At 39.2% G+C, this 18,885-nt stretch overlaps 1 long non-coding RNA gene across 2 annotated transcripts in view; it reads left to right on the top strand.

Annotated features, from left to right (window-relative positions):
• The first annotated feature begins 926 nt into the window (after positions 1–926).
• LOC148183031 (uncharacterized) overlaps positions 927–18,885 on the top strand; it is a 53,888-nt gene continuing 35,929 nt past the window's right edge. For both annotated transcript variants that reach the window (XR_015773959.1, XR_015773958.1), the window contains exon 1: positions 927–1,260. This is a non-coding gene — a long non-coding RNA (uncharacterized LOC148183031). The remainder of the gene's footprint in view (positions 1,261–18,885) is intronic.

Below are 18,885 nucleotides of genomic sequence, written 5' to 3'. Positions count from 1 at the left end.
GAATAGGTGAAATGCCAGCCTCCAGGCAGATTTTACATCTTAATTTATTCCCATTACTTTAAAAAAAAATTATTCTGACGTTTTCCTTTATGAGTGACATTTGCTATATTCAGATATAGTTATATAAACCTGTTGCTGTTAATTGAGATTACATTATTCCTACAAGTGTCTCTCTGACTCTTGCAATTTTCAGGCCTCGATCCCATTAATAATCTTAAAAATACCAGTATTTGCTCCTTGTGGCTTATTGGTCTCAGCATAATGACTTCTATTTGAAGATGATGGCAGTCATGTGATATCACCTACTTATTAAAAAGTCCTGAGGGAAGAGGCTCAGGAATAGATTCATCATTAAAACCAATGTGTTCCTACTGAAGTCTGAAATACAAAGTATCACCCAGTATCCTCAGAAGCTTTCTTTGTTCATTTGTCTGTTAAAGTCCCGACTACAGCCAGGTGCTGCAGGGCAAATTACCAATCCTAGAGCTGCAGAATTAGATCCATTGAAGATGATATAAATTAACAATCCTAGAGCTGCAGAAATAGATCCATGGAAGATGATATATGATTCAGAGGAATAAGTCAGGACAATAAAGCACGACTATAGGGATGCTATAGATTATAACAGCTGAGGTGATGATCACTCCTTTAAAATCCTGTTTATATGCCAGGGAGAAGTCCTCTGCAGGTTCCTGCTGTGTTGTTGGTGTCTCAAAGCTAAGGACTGGCACCTGATGCTCAGGGTGCTCAAGGGGCTGCTGATTGCATTTGCAAGTAATTATCAGCACTTGTGCAAATTGCTGTGGGGCTGTGACCTCACAGGCATTCACAAGAGTAAGGTGGTCTTAATTAGCATTCAAAACAAATTCCAGGGGGTTTATAAAAGTCTTTTTCCTCTGTTCTTGCCACCCATTTTTAGGTTTATTTTTTGTTTGTCTTTTAACTCGTCTCTACCCTGAAGCCACCCACTGAAGCAGCGAACATTCTCTGTGTGGAGATGAAGATAAGGGAAGGAGAAGGCACTAATGTGGAATCACTTTGAGGGGATCCACCTGGAGATTGACTGGGTTTTCCTGGCAGGTTTGGCTCTGGAGGCAGCCTGGGCTCAAGCACCTGTCTGCTGCAGAGTGCGCCCGGAGGAAACCCGGCAGAGGGGGAAGCACTTAACAACTAGAAGGGAATGTTTGCATGGATGCAGTCCTCATGGCCAAGGAGATATTCCTTTTGTGAGAACATTGAGGCCTTGCTCGGAGGCAGAGGGTGAGTGACTTCGTTTTGGAATTAAGACTGAAGCTCCTGCGTGTATCTGAGCCTATGCCTGGGTGGTTATTAAGTAAATGTGTGGGACCACGTTGAGCTCAAAGTCATCTAAAACCTTCTGCCAGAAATTCTGAGAGCTCCTGGAATGGTTATGAAGGACCTGTCTTTTATTCCTTGTTATACATAATGCTGTATGCTTTCTGCAATGTGCTCTCGTCTCTTCTGATTGCAAGCCACAGACCGTAAGGAAAGGGAGGAAAAGGGTAACCAATATTGGTGTGGTGAGGGGCAAACTTTGTTGTGACTCTAACAAGAATTGCTGACTGTGTGTAGCTCTATTTTTCCTTTTTAAGTGTTATAGATACATATTGCGATACTGGCTTTTTGCAAGTATTAAGATGAAAGTTATATGTAGAATGTTAGAATAGCTTTTATGTGAATGCAGTCTTTTTCTTTTTTTCCTGCTATTAGCTAGAATTTAGGCATAGGTCAGAAGAATGTTGGATGTTAGGTTCAGGTCCTGCCTGAACAGGCAAGATAACCTCTAGTGAACAGATGAATGAGGCTTCTCGATTGACTAAAAAAATCTTACAAATTAGAAAATCCATCAGTTGGTGCAAAACATGAATAACACATATAAATAAGAATGAAGAATGTATTTTAATCCCTTGATTTCTTCCTCTTGTGAGAGCAAAGCTAAAATGACTTGCTATCCAAATGAAGTAAATTGCAGTTTAGTTAAAATATGGTTGATGTGGTATGGGTATATAGGATTTTGGAGCCCAAGTTCAGTGATAAAGTTCAATGCCAGGGCTCTTAGTGTTTCTAACTACTGAAGCAACAACTTTGTCTCTACATAGTGCCTGTAACTAAAACCAATATTAAGTTTGTTCTACTGAACTGAATTTTTAAAGAATATTGATGACAGGGCTTTGCACTAGGAGTGTTTATTCTGGACTACATATCATGCATCCACATCCCTCCAGGCATATGCAGGATCTTTCCACAGAAAGCATAAAACTAAGAACAGGAATCTGGTCTAAACATCTTCTCATATATTCTGGCAACTTTGACATAACTGTGAAGATGGAGATCCTTCCAAAATTCCAATGCAAAGATCCAGTCCTGGTGATTGTGGAGATAGGACTCTGAAATTAAATTGATTCCCATCTTCTAAACTTTTAGAAGTCTTCTTTTTATAGGCATGTAAAAGCTAAAATCTTTTTTAAATTCTCATAAGCTAATAAGCTGTCCTGCCTGCAGGGTTCTTTCATGTCAGATTGTTGTGCACTCTGAAGTTCTTCTCCAGCTCATTCATCAAACAGGTCTTCCTGTGTCTGAAAAATCTGGGTACATCTTTCACTTATCAAAAAAAAAAGGAAATGTGTTGTATCTTCAGCAGGAATTGGCTTCAGAAACTCTGGAAATTTCCCAGTGTTCATAGTCATATGATGGATCTCTCAACAGGATATGAAGGGAAAAATTGGAGTTTATTTGTAAAACTAATAGATGAGTTGTTTATATCTGTCAACAAAGCTAATAAGCTTCAAATCTGCTCTGCATTTGGTTAAACCCAGTGATGCACATTTCTGCACCCACCTGTGAAATTTGTGTGGCTTTTACCTCTGACTTGTATCTAAGAAAATGGGAGCTGTCCACACTTAGTGCTCTTCAAACTGAGTTTGTTTAAACCCACTTTTCACTGAATATATAGACATAATTTTTTTCTTCTTCATACCTTATGTCTATCTAGGTATGTCTTTGTACATGTGGATGAGCAACTTGCTCCCAATAGTATGAGAAACATCTGTAAAAAGAACATATTTCACTGACAGTGGCAGTGTGCCAGGAATATGCCCCAACTCCTGCTCTCAAGGACATGAGTTTGTGCTTCAGCTCAGACACAGTGTGCAGGGAAGGAAAATGTAACCCCAGTTTAATGCATATTTACAAGATCCCTGCTCTCTCCAGTGTGGTGTAATGAGTACCCAATGTGCAGTTTGTATCACTGTTAAAGGAGTGCTGGTGGAAACACCAAATGAAACCAACATGCTAAAATATTGTAATCTATCCCACTGGGTGCTGTTCTTCAAGGGCTTGGTGATTAGAGGCTTTGTTTTCATGCAGCAAATGTTATTTATTCACATAAAAGTCCTGCAGGGAGACTGAGGGACTTACAGGCTGTGTTTGCTCAGGAGATGGGGCTGGGGCAGGGTTGTTTTTCCATGAAGAGGACCATTAGGAAGAGTATTGGGAACCTCTTCAGGCTTTGTACCATGGCTCTGCTTTTGATCACGTGCATAAATACGTGTTCTGCAGAGTGGTTGACTAAATTCAGTCAATTTGATTGATAATTGAACTGATAAATAAAAGATCAATGAAAATAATGAGGCTAAAAACATCTGGAACTTGCTTTATGTGAATGTCCTCAATGGTAACCACACCAGATGTAAAAACAGAATTCCCAGTTGGTTTCTTGGTTTAGACCCTGTGGGTTTTCAGTGTCTTTCCATTCTGGAATGTGGGCTGAGCAGTGATGCAGAGGGTGGAATGAAGTCAGGCACAGGGCTGGGTGCAATCCCTGCAGCTTTCTTGGCTGGTTTCTGCTTCCGTCCAGAACTGGATTAATGCTTTTCTAAAGCTTCAGGGGCTCCAATGAGATGCTCTTGGATTTGTTGTTGCTGGGTTTTTTTTTATCCCCAAGTGGCTAATGAAAGAAACAGAAAATTAAATACTTCAAAGAAAATATTTGATGTGAAGTTGCAAGGATTTTGAGAGAAGTTCAAATCACAATGAACAGAAACTTGTTCTCACTGTTGAGTTTTTTTCCTTATATATTTTTTTTGTCAGGTGTGTTCCATTTCAGTGAAGAGAACTGAAAAAAAATGGTAATTGGGTTTTTTCCAGATTTTTTTCCTTCTTCCCTCTTTTTTTTCCTCTTTGAAAGTGTAATGTCTGCACTTAGGAAAATGGACTGCTGTCAGGAGATAATTTATCAGTGAAAAAAATCCTGAAGTGTTTGAGGATAGTGGTTAAATTTCTTCAATTTCAAAATATTTTGAAATGTTTCAGCTGGGAAAAGGGGGTGGGGGAAATGGGAGGAAAAGTTCGTATACATACTTTTATGTTTAGGCACAAGATAGAAATGAGAGATGTAGTAAATCTTAGTACAAAATAAAAAGAGGAAAATCTTTAAATAAACTCAAACAGAATAGAGAACTAATTTAAAACAACCTGAAATAGAAATACTTTTTAACAGCGAAAAATACTCTGAGAACTTTCTGATGTTTTGTCCATAGAGTCTGGTTTTTCAATAGAAGGAGTTTTTATTTCCCCCTTTTTTAATTCATTGATGCAATCTCTTTTTGAGTTAGGAATGAACACTGTTTACATTTACTGTTTGAACTGAGATTCAGGAAATCTAAATGACTTGACAGTGATGTCAGCGGCAGCCCAGCAGAGCTGAGAACAGATCCCTTACCTGCATTCTGGATTTGTTCTACTCTGAGCTTGTATTCCTTGGGAAGAAATCTTTGATGGTCACAGCTGGTAAATCCCAGTCCCTCCTTTCTCTGCATGGCCAGGGGGAAGGCTGGGCTGTGTGTGACAGTGACACACCGTGACAGTGTTTGTCACCTCCCAGGGACCTGCCAACCTGCCTGTCCTAAGCATTTTACCTTGGCTTGAGCAAATGCTCTGCATCCTCTGGGGTGTCCCTAAAGAGTTTCCTGTGGACATGCTGAATTTGGGTATCTGTCAGGAAATACACTGCGACTTTCAGAGGGCAACTGTATTTGTAGGATGGTCAGTACAGCATTGCAGCTGTGCTCAAATGCTAAATCTTTGAACCTGAACCATTTCAAATTTTGTTGAGCTTCTAATTTCAGGGCATTATTATTACCTCTGCCCGGTATGTTGGCAGCTTGGCTTGCTTCTTTTACTCTTGTGCCTTCTTAAATGTTTGGAAATAATGTTTGTTTAGGAGCAACTGCAGCTCTCCTTATATAAATTTTCCTTTGGTTTAGCTTATTAGTAAGCCAATTAATAGCTTGTTAATAAATGCCTTTTACCACCTTTTGAAACCAAAAACAAAGTAAAAAAGGAAAATTTTCTCTTTTAACCTAGAGGAAGTAAGAACACTATTCTAGTGTCAATTGCTGGAGTGTAAAAATCATTAGGAATAAAATTCTGAGGGACAATGTCCTCAGCATTATCACTAATATAAAATCACATTATCTATTAAAAGTGTGAATTTGTGTCTTGCAGACTTAAAACTGCTAGATACTGCAACAAAAATCGTGTGTGTTGGTTTTTATTATTAACTCTAGCTTTGAATTAGAATTCCCTATATTACAGCTTGGAGCTAAACTCTGTTTACAAAACAGTATTTACACTTGACTAATTTTGCAGATCAAACTAATTAAATCAATTAAACTGGTGATTAACCAAATGAAGGCTGATTGCAAAAATTAGTGGGTTTATTTTGGAGGACTGGAAGTAAGCTAATTACTGCAGTGATTACTTGAACCTGGAGTACTCTAAATGTGGTATAAATTGAAACCTCATAGTGAATTAGACTGGGAATTCATTACAGTTTAAAGCACTGTTAATACTATTCAGGCTGCTCCTCCTGTGTGGAAATTTCACTCAGTATTTTGTATACTGATAAATAATAATTTAGTCTGTGTCCTTTTAAATAACACCAAGCAATTTCACACAGTATTTTTTTCTTGGGGCTGAGTCACAAGTCTGTTTTTATGAAAATGAAGTTACTAAAACTGTCAATCATGTTCCTACACTGTGCATGATGGGAAATGTAGTCCAAGTCTCCCTCCATCACCACGAAAACATGTGCTCTCTTCTGGATTCACGTGCTTGCCACAGCAATTTTTGGGTTGATGTCTTACTTTGTGGTTGCCATATCCAGCTGTTGGCTTGGTTCACAGAAGAAATGGGGGTTTGCTTCTCTTGCCCTGCTCATCGCTTTAACTGTTGGCACAGCACAAAATGGTTTGTACTAATCCTAATTTGTTGCATTTCACGCTCATACTTGGAAGTGTGATGCTGTAGAAGGATTTTAGAAAATGAAATTGATCTGTGAGATTACTCGCTCATTTTGTTTGCCAATGCAAGCTATTCCCTGTAGGATACTTCCCAGGCTATTTCATTCCTCCTTGCTTTGCCAATTAACAACAGAATATAAATGTCTACTAAAAATGACCTATATTATACAGATCCTTCAAGCACATCTCCTTGCAAGGGGGTTAATGAAATTGCACAGAATTAAAATAGAAAGACCTGAAAGAGCTGGAATATTATGTAGTTTGTGGTTATTGCCTATTATGCTTATGACTATTGTAAACATGCGTTGTTTTAAGCTTGTTTTGTAGGATCCTTGCATCCCTCATCCAGGGAGGGGTTCAGTTTCAGTCCCCATTGCTCCAGTGAATCCAGACACTTGAGAGTTATGCTGCATAAGAGGCTTTTATTCTGTATGTTTTTGCAGGTTTGGATTATTTTCTCATGCACATGAACACAGGTCCCACTTGGTTAAAAACAAATTTCTGTAGACCGAAATGCAGATCTCACTCCTTCATTTTGTTGTCCTCTAAGCACATTTTGTTGTCCCACTCTAAGCAAAGCCATATGTAGGCCTTTTGCAGCATTCCCTTCAGAAACTTTCTGCCAAGGATAAGGAAATTAGCTAACTAAAACAAAAGAATTAATTAAAAGTATGACCATTTTCCCCTGTAGTTGCTTAACTGGGAATTGTTCATTTTACTGCTGACATTACTAGCTGCATTTTATCAAGGGGAACTTCAGACACAAAGAAAAGTATCTAAATCTAAAGGTGTTAGAAAAGATAGCAGGTGGCAATGAAGCCATTTTGCTGGACAAGTAATGTGAACTGAGATTACTGATGGGAATGGCTGAGGAAAAGGTGAGGATCAGCCATGGGATGGGACAGGAACTTGGTGGGTCATTGCAAAGGCTCAGCATGAGCCAGTAGAGGTGGAAGGCAGCAGTGGGAAGGATTTTGGCTATTTTTGAGCAGATCTGGAGTGTGAGAGCTGCAGATGTTGCCCTGTGTGCACAGAGGAGGTTTCCCCATGTGAAGGCAGAGCCTGGCTCTGCAGGGAGTGCAGTGCTCAGCACTGTTGGACAGCTGAGTGGAAGGAGAGAGCAGTGATGGGATGTGAACCGCTCAGGGACAGAACTGAGACCTGCCGCGAAAGGGGTGAGGTTTGTGAGCTCTGACCCCCTCTGAAGACTGTAGCTGAGATGTGCTCACAAATATTTAGGAGCTCTCAGCACGAGAAAAGAACAGCACGTGTCCAGTGTTGTACTTGGGCAGGGTGCGACAGCGGAGTCATCAAAGCAAAGGAAAGGGAATATGGAGGGAGGCTCCCTCAGCCAAGCACCTCCTGGGCAGCTCCAGCCTTCTGCTGCTGGCCACAGGGCCTCTCCTTCTCCCCTGGGCTCTTAGCAATGCTGGAAAGCACCTGGTAGCAAAAGTACTGAAAGGACTCAGGAAAGTGGGCTTTTCACTATGCCATATCGGTTTTAGGGTTTTATCTGAGCGTGTCCAAGTAAGCTTTCTAAAAAAAGATGTAGGAATACCAAGATGATCCATATCATTATGTATAGATGGTTTAAAAAGAAAACTATGTTCTGTTGCAGGGTACTCGCTTCTTGAGCAGATTTCTAATCTCATAGAAATCACTTTCTCCAAAAACCGTCAGATATTCAAGTTTGTATGTGAAAGTCACATGAAAAATAAGCCTGATATTTTTTCTTTTATTTTTTAGCATATATATATAATCTTCCATAACTGCCTTTGCAAGCTATAAATTTTCTTTCTTAGAAAGAGGAGATTTGTAATGGAATGAAAATATATAAATACAGTTTAGTAGCTGAATGATTTAAGGGAAGAAGCCATACGTGTGAAGTACAAGGAAATGCCAATGCTTGATTGAACACTGTACCAAAATAAAGCACTTTCATACTCTGAGCTCATTTAAAATTCCTTATAATGCTCTCTAAAGCAAAGCAATCTAAACGGTAGTTTGTGTCAATGTAACTTTTCATTATTTGAATAGATTCAAGTAACTATCAACTTTTTATTTTCTGATGCAGTTTTTTAGAAGTTAAATTCCACAGTATCAATCTGAAGCAAGGTTGCTAGTCTTGGGGAGGTTAGACTGCAATAAGTTTGCCCCAATGTCCAGTTTCAACTATTCTCCATTATTTAATGCTAGAGCAAAAATAGAATCTCTTTCTGGCAGCTTCAAATGGTTATTATTCATTTATGTTGTGTCACCACCTGGAGTGCTCATCTAGGTAGTATATATGTGGGATTTCAACAAGAGCTTAGGAGACAAGTATGTGAAAAGAGAGGAAGCTGAAGGAAAGCATTCATTAACCAACACGACAAAAGGTCTATGAAGTAGCTCCAGTAACCCAGTCTAGAGTGAAATTGGTTAAGAAAGAGGTGTGTGCGCTCTTAATAAATCCATCATAGAAAATGCATTATTTTTCTCAAGGAGATAGCAATATTATTCAAAACATGCTAAAGTGGGCAGGATATCCCAGGAGTAATTGTGAATTATTAGGTCATAGGGACCTCATTGCAAACTATTTGCAAAACTTAATTGGTGTAATAAATAAAATATGCATGCAAATTAGACTACTTTCTGAATTAAAGGAATCTGTTATCCAGCATTGCAAAGATTCATCCTAATTTAATAGCTTTTATATATAGTTTGAGATAGCCATGTTTTATATTTGTCCTGGAAAAACTAGATGGTATTTAACTAAGCCTGAGCTAGCCAACTAGTGGCATCTGATAAATGTCAGTGTGTAATGCAGGCTATCACTGGCAGGGTGACATCAGGCTCCAGTGGGAGTGTAACAGCCTCTTATTTAATTTAGTGCACAGAACAAAGTGGCTAAGCAAGGTGACAAAATTAACAGTCCTATTTGCTTTATTCTGTCTAAAAAGACTCCTTCACTTCCTTTACAGAGGCTAAAAATATTAGTAGCTTTGAAAGTTCTGTTTGAAGCTCTGTTATTTATTGATTTATTTTCTATTCATCTCAGAATTCTAGTAGTGGAAAGAAGAGCACTAATGAGTGTAGCTGATTTCATTACCCTAGATATAAAATAGGGAGTCTGTAGTCATGGTAGTCATGTAATGACTTTGTATCCTAAAGCAAAATCTGAAAGAATCAAAGTGAAGAATCTCTTAGAATAAATATAAATAGATGGATATGAAGAAGCAGTTAACATTCTCTGTCTAATATCATTGCTAGACTCAATAACACTGTCTCGTCATCAACCCCAAATCAAGTATTGCATCTGCTTTTTTAAAGCAGTTGATTGAATGAATACAAATGTCTCGCTGTTGTCACTTGGGATAGCACTTCATATATCCCATTTTCTAGCCTCTAATTATTCCATTTGTAGACATGAATGCCATTTAGATGTAAGCTAATTCAGCATGGTAACTCAATTAGATTTGTACTGACTAGGATTTATGAAACATCAATGGATTCTTGGTGAGACCAATGGGACTACCAGTTATTTATCCCTAAGTCTTACTGATACTGCCTCTCAGGAGCTCAATTAAACACGCCAGTGATGAGAATATTTTGTAACAGTAGTCTTTCACAATTAGTCTAAGATTTTTTTAAAGCATACCGTGTGTAAGGCAGGGCATCATGTATTATGCAATACAAAGTTCTCATCTGACTAGTTCATGATGTTGAAGGGTAGAAGAAATTCCCATCATTGTGTTGTAGCTGTAATTATAAAAAAACAAAACTCAAATTGAGTTCATAGAAAGTATGATGAAAATTCTGCTTTGCTGATTCAAAAAGTAAAACTCAAACTATATTTATAAAATAGTATCTGCATCTTGCAGGCTACAAACAGGTTTCTCTGCTAATGCAGGTCCCCTTGGAAACCATGAGTTCCTTGTGTGGATTTAGAGCTCTCATTGCACTTGATCCTGGGATCATTTTGTTCCAGTTTTGAGAAATAAATTCAATGTTGGGAATGCTCACTGAAATTGTGGATCTTAAACAACAGGAAGACACTGTGTGAGTAAATCTGCATTTATTGTCATTAGGTGTTTAAACTCAGATCTGAACAATAAAGTACTGTGGAATTAATCATTAGTAGAAACTGAATTATCATTACCAGACAGTGTCAGAGTCTGCAGTGAGCAAAGAGACCATCGGAGATATATTTTATTCTTGCTGAGGACCCAAATTCTGACAGAAGAGCTGTTTGGGACACACTGTTTGGGACACTTTCCAGACTGTTCTGTAGGGTAAGAAAGTAAACTGCTGCAAGATTGGGATTTTATGTCAGCAGGTGGGAGGACTGGGCAGTGGCATCTGAAATTGGTGTATTGGGGGTTAAAAGTCTTGGCAGTTTTGCATGGAGGGATGGACTGTAGTTCTTGTAAATGCAGACTGAAAAACTTGACCAGCCAGCTGCGCTGCACAGCTAGGGTCACCAGCAGGCTGAAGGCAGGTTTGTGCATGGCCAAAATACAGATTTGTGCTGACTGGTGTCAAGGCTTAGCCCCAGCAGGCAGCCTGGCACCCACAGCCACTGCACCCCCAGTAGGGTGGGGGAGTCAATTGGAAGACAAAAGCGAGGGAATTTGTGGGTTGAGGTAAAGACAATTTAATAGGTCAAGCAAAAGCTGCCCAAGCAAGCAACAGGAAGTAAAGAATCCATTCACTACTTCTGTCAGCAGGCACGTGTTTAGCTGTTTCCAGGGAAGCAGGGTGCCCTCACATGTAGCTGTTACTTGGGAACACAGGTGCCATCAGTCTGGAAGTCACCCTGCCTCCTTCTTTGCCCCAGTTTTGCAGCTGAGTGTGATGTACAGTACGGAACATCCCTTCAGTCACCTCAGCTGTCTTGGCTGTGTCCCCTTCCAGCCTCTTGCCCACCCCCAGCCTCCTCACTGCAGGGGCAGAGTGAGAAATGGAGAAAGCCTGGACAATGTGTAGGCTCTGCTCAGCAGTAGCTAAAACATCTGTGTGATAGCAGCACTCTTTGGTGACAAATCCAAAGCACAGCACTGCACAGCTGCTGTGAGGAAAATTAACTCTATTCCAGACAAAACCAGTCCAGCTGGCATTTGGGGATATGGCTGGTGCTGTCTGGCATGGTTAGAACCCCTTTGCTTTGCCTCTTGTTTATGCTGGAAATGTGATGGAGGAAATGCCTGGCAGTGTTGCTGCCCAACTCACCGTAGAAATATTCTCCCACTTGACTCCTGCCTAAAAGTAGAATGGTGCTAACTTCAAATCTATATTAAAGCCTCTGTACCTCTATTGAACACACTCAACTTTTGCTGAACAGTGCAGGAAAACCAGCACGGTGATTTTTGCCTAAGCTCTTTGTTTCTAGTAGGTAAATTGCATATGCTTCCTGCAGATTAGACATTGACTAATCAATGTGTGTTGATATGGCCCAAGTATCTCCAAAATCACCTGTCTGTCTTCAAACACTAAACCACTGGGTAGCATGCTCAGTCTGGTGGGCTGTAGGCTTTTGCAGGTGTAATTTGAAGGGTAATGAAGCAATATTTAGGCATTGCCATTAGGAATGGATAGGCCTCACTAACCTATTAGCTATGAAATCATATTGAATTCTGTGCGCTGAACTGCTGTCTCACTTCTTCAGACTATTTTGTCCACATGATAAATTTGAGACTGTATATTCCTAAAAGAGATGTGCAAAAAATTTCAAGCATGGTTGTTCCCTCACATCCTCTTCTACTTTTTATGGTACTACCAAAATTGAGAATTTGTAGAATTTTAGAAGGGAAGTGGATTAAGGGACACTCGGATTCAAACTGATTTCTTGTGCCAGGCACTCCTGACCTGGAGCCCTTGCTCCCACGTTGGTCAGAACGCTGTAGCTGTTGATAGCTTGGAAGGTGGCTGAGGCCACTTTCCTCTGGGAAATATTGACATCCTGCAGGAGAGGATGTTAATATGTCAGCTTATCTGACATGGTGGCTGCTGAAAAATGAACATATTAAAAACTTCTTTTACGTGGAATTACTTCATGGGAGGGTGTTGAGGCTGATTGCTGAGGTGGCATTGTATGGATACTGATTTTCTGTACCATGTACCATTTCTTTCATCTGATTTACAACAACGTGATTATCCTACTCTGCCACTCTGAAGTTTGTACTGTTAACACTCCACTTATGCTCCTCAGTGCTAGTAGGATTCTGTATTTTCCACTTTTTCTGAAAGCTATGCAGATTTGTGCCTAAAACCAGTGGGTTAGAGGCTGTCTTTCAATTTTAAAATCATCCTGCTACTTAAATATTTTCAGCCTATCATTCTTACTGATTTTTTGTTTAAAAGCAATATAATAAAATAATTATTCACTTGCCAAATAGTTTTCAGATGATCCTATCTGCTGTCTTGATTCTTGTTGTTGCTTTCACATAGGCTCAGGCCAGTATCTTCTCACACTCATCATGGGACAACTCATCATGGCTCCACATCTAAGAGCTAAGTAATTACTAAATTAATAATATATTTTAGTTACAGTAGTCTTTGTGAAAAATGAAGTATTACTAATCTTAGTACAGGATAGTAAAAATCTTCTGGTAAACGTTTGGTGCCTTGGAAGGTATTTTTGTGGAAGTGTTTTCTTCCAAAAATTGTGCTCTTTTTCATGGAGGAATGCTTGGGAAAAGAGAGCTCTAATTAAAAACAAAAAAAAAAAATTCCACAAAACCAAACAAAACAAACCTTGTCAAAATTTAATATTTGCATCTTCTTATTTTAAAATACTTCCTTTCATGTAAATAGAAGTAGCTGGAGATCAAAGAGTCTCCAAAAGCTGAAACCTTTTTTTTTACACTTTAAGCCAAACCTGTTTCAAAAATTTCCCAAAAATATTTTAAAACAAACATATTTTGAGTAGAAGAGGGAAGTGCTGGTGAGTCTCCACAAAATCAGCTCAGTCACTTTTTTGTGGGGAAACTCAGCAAAGAGGCCAGACTCAGGCTTGGGACCTGAGCTGTGGTGCACAGATCAGCTCTGGATTTCCAGGTGCCTCGTGTGCAGTAATGCTTTCCCGGGGATGCTCTGAGCCACTGCAGTGCAAGATGGGAATTTTACCTTGTCTTCACCCCAAGCAGTTCACCTTCTGGGGTGAACAGCACAAAAAGAAGAGAGAAGGAACAGAGACACCAAGAAGTCCTTGGCTCTCTGTGTCCTGTTCACAAGGAAGCTTTTACTTCCTAGCCCTTCCTCAGTCCCTTCCTTTGATTCCAACTCATTCTTCATCCCTTTCACTTCCATGCCTAATGGGAATCATCAACATTCTTCTATTCAGTACCTATCCTTTTATCTTCCTAGGGAGCTGAAGGCCTCATTTAAACACTGTAATTCCTCTGAATCCCCAAAACTGACCTCAAGTTTCTGTTAGTAGTTATTTAGATATATTGAAGGGTTTTTAGTTGTAGTGCACAGGCACATACACAACCACAGCTTTTGCATAAAACTGAACTCATTCTAGAATCGGGACTGGGATACCCAAAGAAGACATGTAGCTTGTCTTCTCTCAAGTCTGTATCAGCCCTACAGAAGTCATTCCTGACTGATTTTTGTCTACACTGCTTTTAAACTTAGATAATTAACATGCGCAATATTTTCCAGTGCTAATGCTAATATTTAATTTTCCTGCTGAAGTACATGACTAGTTTTTCTTATTACCATCATCATGGATGTGGGGAAAGATAATTTCCTTAGTAGCAGCTTTTAGTTCTCTTCTGTGAGAAACCTCTTCTATGGGACAACCAGAAGCCCAGTTGTTTGTTTTCCCCCATGGGACTTGCTTGCTCTAATGTTATGTTATATCTGGTTGTCTTCCTCTGGGCTTATTTCCATTTAGTCTACGTGGTTTTTTATCTGGTAAGATTACTTTGAATTCTATTCCTTGAGAACATTCACAATCCTTCCCTCCTTGCAGTAGATTTACAGGAATGCTCTCTTGTCATCCAAGTCAGTAATGAAAGTACGAATTGATACTAATGCAGGAGGGAAGCATGGAGAGTCCAGCCCAGCAGTGGAGTTTGACACTGGAACAGCAGGAATTGCTCTCGAGGGTGATTTTCTGCCTGGTTTAGAGTTCACTCTTGTCCTGGTTTTGGCTCATAGAGAGTGAATTTTCTTGTTAGTAGCTGGTACAGTGCTGCACTTTGGATTCAGGACAAGAGTAATGTTAATAACACACTGTTTTATGTGTTGCTGAGAATGTCTACGCTAAATCAAAGACTTTCCAGTTCCTCATGCTCTGCCAGTGAGCAGGTACACAAGATGTTGGGTGGGGGGCACAGCTGGGAGAGCTGACCTGAACTGGCCAAAGGGATGCCCCAATGTGTGGAATGTCACACAAACTGGGGAGAATTGACTGGGGAGTACAGATTGCTGCTCAGAGACAGGCTGGGTGTCAGTCAGTGGGTGATGAGCAACTCTTCTGTACATCAGCTCTTCTCTTGGGCTTTATTTCTCTCTAGTCCTCCTTTTTGTTATGATTTTTATATTCTATTATGTTTTAGTTAGTAAACCATTCTTATCTCAACCCATGAAGTTTGCCTTTCCTTTTTGATTCTCCCTCCTGCGGGGTGGCTCTCTTGTTGCAGAAGGATGTTAGATTTGTGAAAGCAAACCATGTCAAATTTTACACACAGCTTGTGTGTGTAAAACTGTAAAACTGCTGGTGATGTTCAGTTGTGCTTTGCTGACTGCTACCATCAAATCCTAGTTCAGAATCCTCAGAATTCCACTGAGATATCTCAGTATGAGCCCTGTATCTTTGGTCCTCACACCGGGGCTTTGACCTGAGGGACTCTTCAGATGCCTTTTGTCCAGAGTACCAGATGTTGCACTCTCAGGAGCACAGGCAGCAATGAAATGGTGCTGCTGGTAGAGAAGAGGAAAGGGGAGAATGACCCAGTATGAATTCTCCTCACCTGCTGCATAAAGTGACACCAAATTACCTGGAAAAGTTTCTTCAATTGCTATTTCCCCTGCAAGCCGGGCTCACCCTCATATTGCAGCACTCCAGCAGTTTCAGGTGTTTGTTGCTCCTATGAGGTGTTTCATGCCTGGAATTATTTCTTTGATGGAAGAAATAGAGAGCAGGACCAGGAACAGATGGTTGATAATGACATCTTAATTCTAGAGAGAATGAAAGTGCTATTTCATTATGGAGTGGTATATTTAAATTGCCTTCAGGTGTTAGTTTAAGAGAGTAGAGGAAGAAAGAAAAGTCAAAAAGATTTTTAAGATTTAGTAAAAGGGATAGATTGGTACAAATCAGAGCTAGTAATAATGCCCTACAAACCTGTCAGATTGTAGTAATGTGACACGTGCTTGCTAAAGGGAATCATTGCCCCATGTATGGTGATGGACTTCTTTCACTTTGATGAATCAACTGGTTTGAATTATTAGAAAAATGGTATGTTTGCCCTGGTTCAGAATTTCCAAATGCCCCTTCAGGATAAAAGGACATGTCTTTTTAATAATTTGAGAATCAATTTTATGCAATGCAAAATACTCTCTCTTTAAAGCACTAACATACACTTTTAAACAAATTCATAGTCTGATGACTAATATGCTTCATTTAAGGAATTTCTTTCCTTCTGCTAAACTTTCCTACAAACTGGACTTCTTTTAGTAAACATGTAATCCTAAGGGTTTATTATGACACTTTCAATAAGCAGAATCCTGGCTGATAGAAATGTTCACATAAATTAGGTTTAATCATTCTAATTCTTATGTGAATTTATGGTATCTGTGTATGAGATTGGAAAACTATCAATTCAAGACCTATGTGATAGAAAAGCCACACACTGACATCTTTCTTTCTGTGAAAGATGTCATTGAAGAGCTGTTACTCTGTTGTATGTGTCATCTAAAATGTGTGAAAGATGAATACAGGCCCATACACAAACACTTTTGATCTGTTTGTATGCATTTGAGGAAAAGCTCTCATAGATTTCTTAAAAATACACAAATTAATATTGCTTACTTTTCAGCAGGGGTAAATTAGGGTCTTTGAGACCTTCTTAGAACTGTCTGGAGTTAAATAATATGCATGTTTTTCATTTTACTATGATGAATGCAAAGCTATTAAACAACCTTTTAAAGAGTTGGTGTAATTATCTGTAAACAGTAATGTTACAAAAAAAGGTCAAGTTGTCCTGCCATTAGAAGTTTATGGATATAAACTGGATTTATGTTGCCATAAAATGGGTACCGACTAACTAGATTAATTCTACACAACTAAACCAACTGTAGTAATATTTAGAAACAATAAAGTGATACCAATTAAAGCAATTTTATTTTTTGTGTCATATTGATTAATGGTGCACTAAAATTAACCAAAGACCTTAAAATCAGAACGGTTGCAGGAGGCATCCACATCTCAGCATTATTACCAACAAGAAGGAGCAGTTAAGGAAGATGGCCCTGCAATAGTATGAATATTTAATTAATAATTAGTCATGTAATTTCTCCTCAGGAATTATTATCCCTCAAACTGGTTTGTGAATTTAATTATTAGCAGCCTTTTTGTTTCCATGTCCCCTCATTACTGTCAGGATTGATGTAACATAAACTTCATTAAAAATTAAAGCAAGAGTCTTAATTACAAGGCTACCCTGACTGAAGTCAGAATTAGCCAAGTCAGTGATGTGCAAATGAGTGCATTATTTAAGAAACATGCTGGAAGTAGTTATGCTAATGTGGAAGGTTCACAGTAGCAGACCTTTTCACTTGCAGTTGCATATTCATTAAATGCACTATGCAAATTTAATGTAGCAGCCTTAGTAATGCGTTGTTAATTTATTCAGATTTATTGAGTAGGACTTAAAAAAAATGTACAAATTTAATTACTCTATCTGCTAGAATGATATTAGGAGAGATAGTGGAGGTTTAAAATGTGTTGATCTGGATTACTGCAGTTTGATGGAGGATGTAGTATCAAAGGACACAATTTTGATAACTAGGCTTGAAAGAATATTTGATTTACTTATAGAATGATCTAAGAAATCACTAAAATTGCACATGCTACTTCCCAATAGGAAAGTAAAAAAAAAAGTCTCAGTTGTATTAACTTAAGAGCTAAAGCAGTGCTGAGTCCACAGTCTAATGGATGTAATGATCCTACTGAGACCAGTAAAGGTTATGTATGGAGATCTATGGGAAGCAAAGTGTCTTTGTGGAAAGTTCACCGGTTGTTACGTGTTCCTCAGTGATGCTGCTGCTCATCAAGTTTAACAACAGGAATCCTGCCACTTTGCAACATTACTGGCAGCACATGGTCATTTGTTAGCACTGGCTGGTATGAAGTTTAAATTCCTGGTTTTCTTTTTACTTTACAGTCTGCAAAAAAACCCAACACAAAGACTGTAAGTTTACCATTGTGGAATAATTCTCTCCTGGTACATTTTTTTCCCTACAAAAGCAATGCATATGTGAAAAAAAAACCCTATATGATTGCATTGTAGTATTCACTTTGAAACTTATCCAAAATTATTTTGTCTCTTGTGGAAAGACTCATGCCAGCAAGTGTGACCCTGTTACCACTGAGGAACAGAAAAGCTGAGCTAGAGCAATTTGTTTTCAAGTGTCTTTGATTCTCCCTCATGTAACAGTTTCCATATTTTTATTTCCCACCTGATGTGTGGTTTCAGAAAAGTAATTGCTGCAAGTGTGTCTTGTGCTTTTTTAGTAATCAACTTCATAGCTGGGCATCTGTAAAAGTTCAGACAATTTTCAGGCTCTTGTAAGGGCTAGAACCTGGGCTGCTTATCTGGGCAATAAGAGTTTAAAGGACTCCGTCCTGCCAGGTGTGATAGATCCTTGCATTTATACTGCAAGGATTACTTGTTTGATAGTATAAATAATTGACTTCTGTTCCCTTGGAAAGGTCTGATCCTGCCTTCCCTGTAAGGAAGCAGTGAACACTTCACATATTTGTCTCATTATTAAAACTCAAGAGTTTTCCTGGATGCAAGTACCTGAGTCTTCAGGTCAAGGTGCTAGTGCTGGGCACAGGCAGCTCTGCATTATGAAGCCTTTGGGTAAAGCTCATCTGAAGTTCTTTTTCTTCTGCTCTTGCCTCTTATTCCTGCTATGGTGAGGCTGCTGTCTCCTCTGTCCTCTGAACAACACTGCAGAAATTGACTGTTCACTTTTACATCATTAAAAATTAGCTGCCATTTGAAGTAATGATAACAATAAAAATAATCTGATGTACATTCTTAAGTCTGCATGGATTTGTTTTACAAAACCAACCTAACCCTTAACACTGTCCTCATCTTTTCACTTCCCCTGTGCTTTACTGGTCTAAGCCAGTGACTTATTTTCAGCCAAACCTGATCCAGCTGAGAAATGCTCTGTTGCTGGGATATGAGCTGGCACCACAGGTTTGACACTGAAATCACTGGCTCAGGGAGACAAGGGACTACTCTTTGTCATACCACCACCCTCAGTGCATGCCATAGTGCAGCCTGTGAGGACAGCAGCCACTGGCACAAGGGAGGGAAACAAGTGCTTGGACACAAAG

The sequence above is a fragment of the Pseudopodoces humilis genome, chromosome 16 (assembly GCF_049639895.1).
Source record: "Pseudopodoces humilis isolate 2021_Gansu_Grassland_sample_001 chromosome 16, ASM4963989v1, whole genome shotgun sequence".
NCBI lineage: Eukaryota > Metazoa > Chordata > Aves > Passeriformes > Paridae > Pseudopodoces > Pseudopodoces humilis.
The sequence above is the reverse complement of the archived record's forward strand: the minus strand, read 5'-3'. Positions and strand labels throughout refer to the sequence as shown.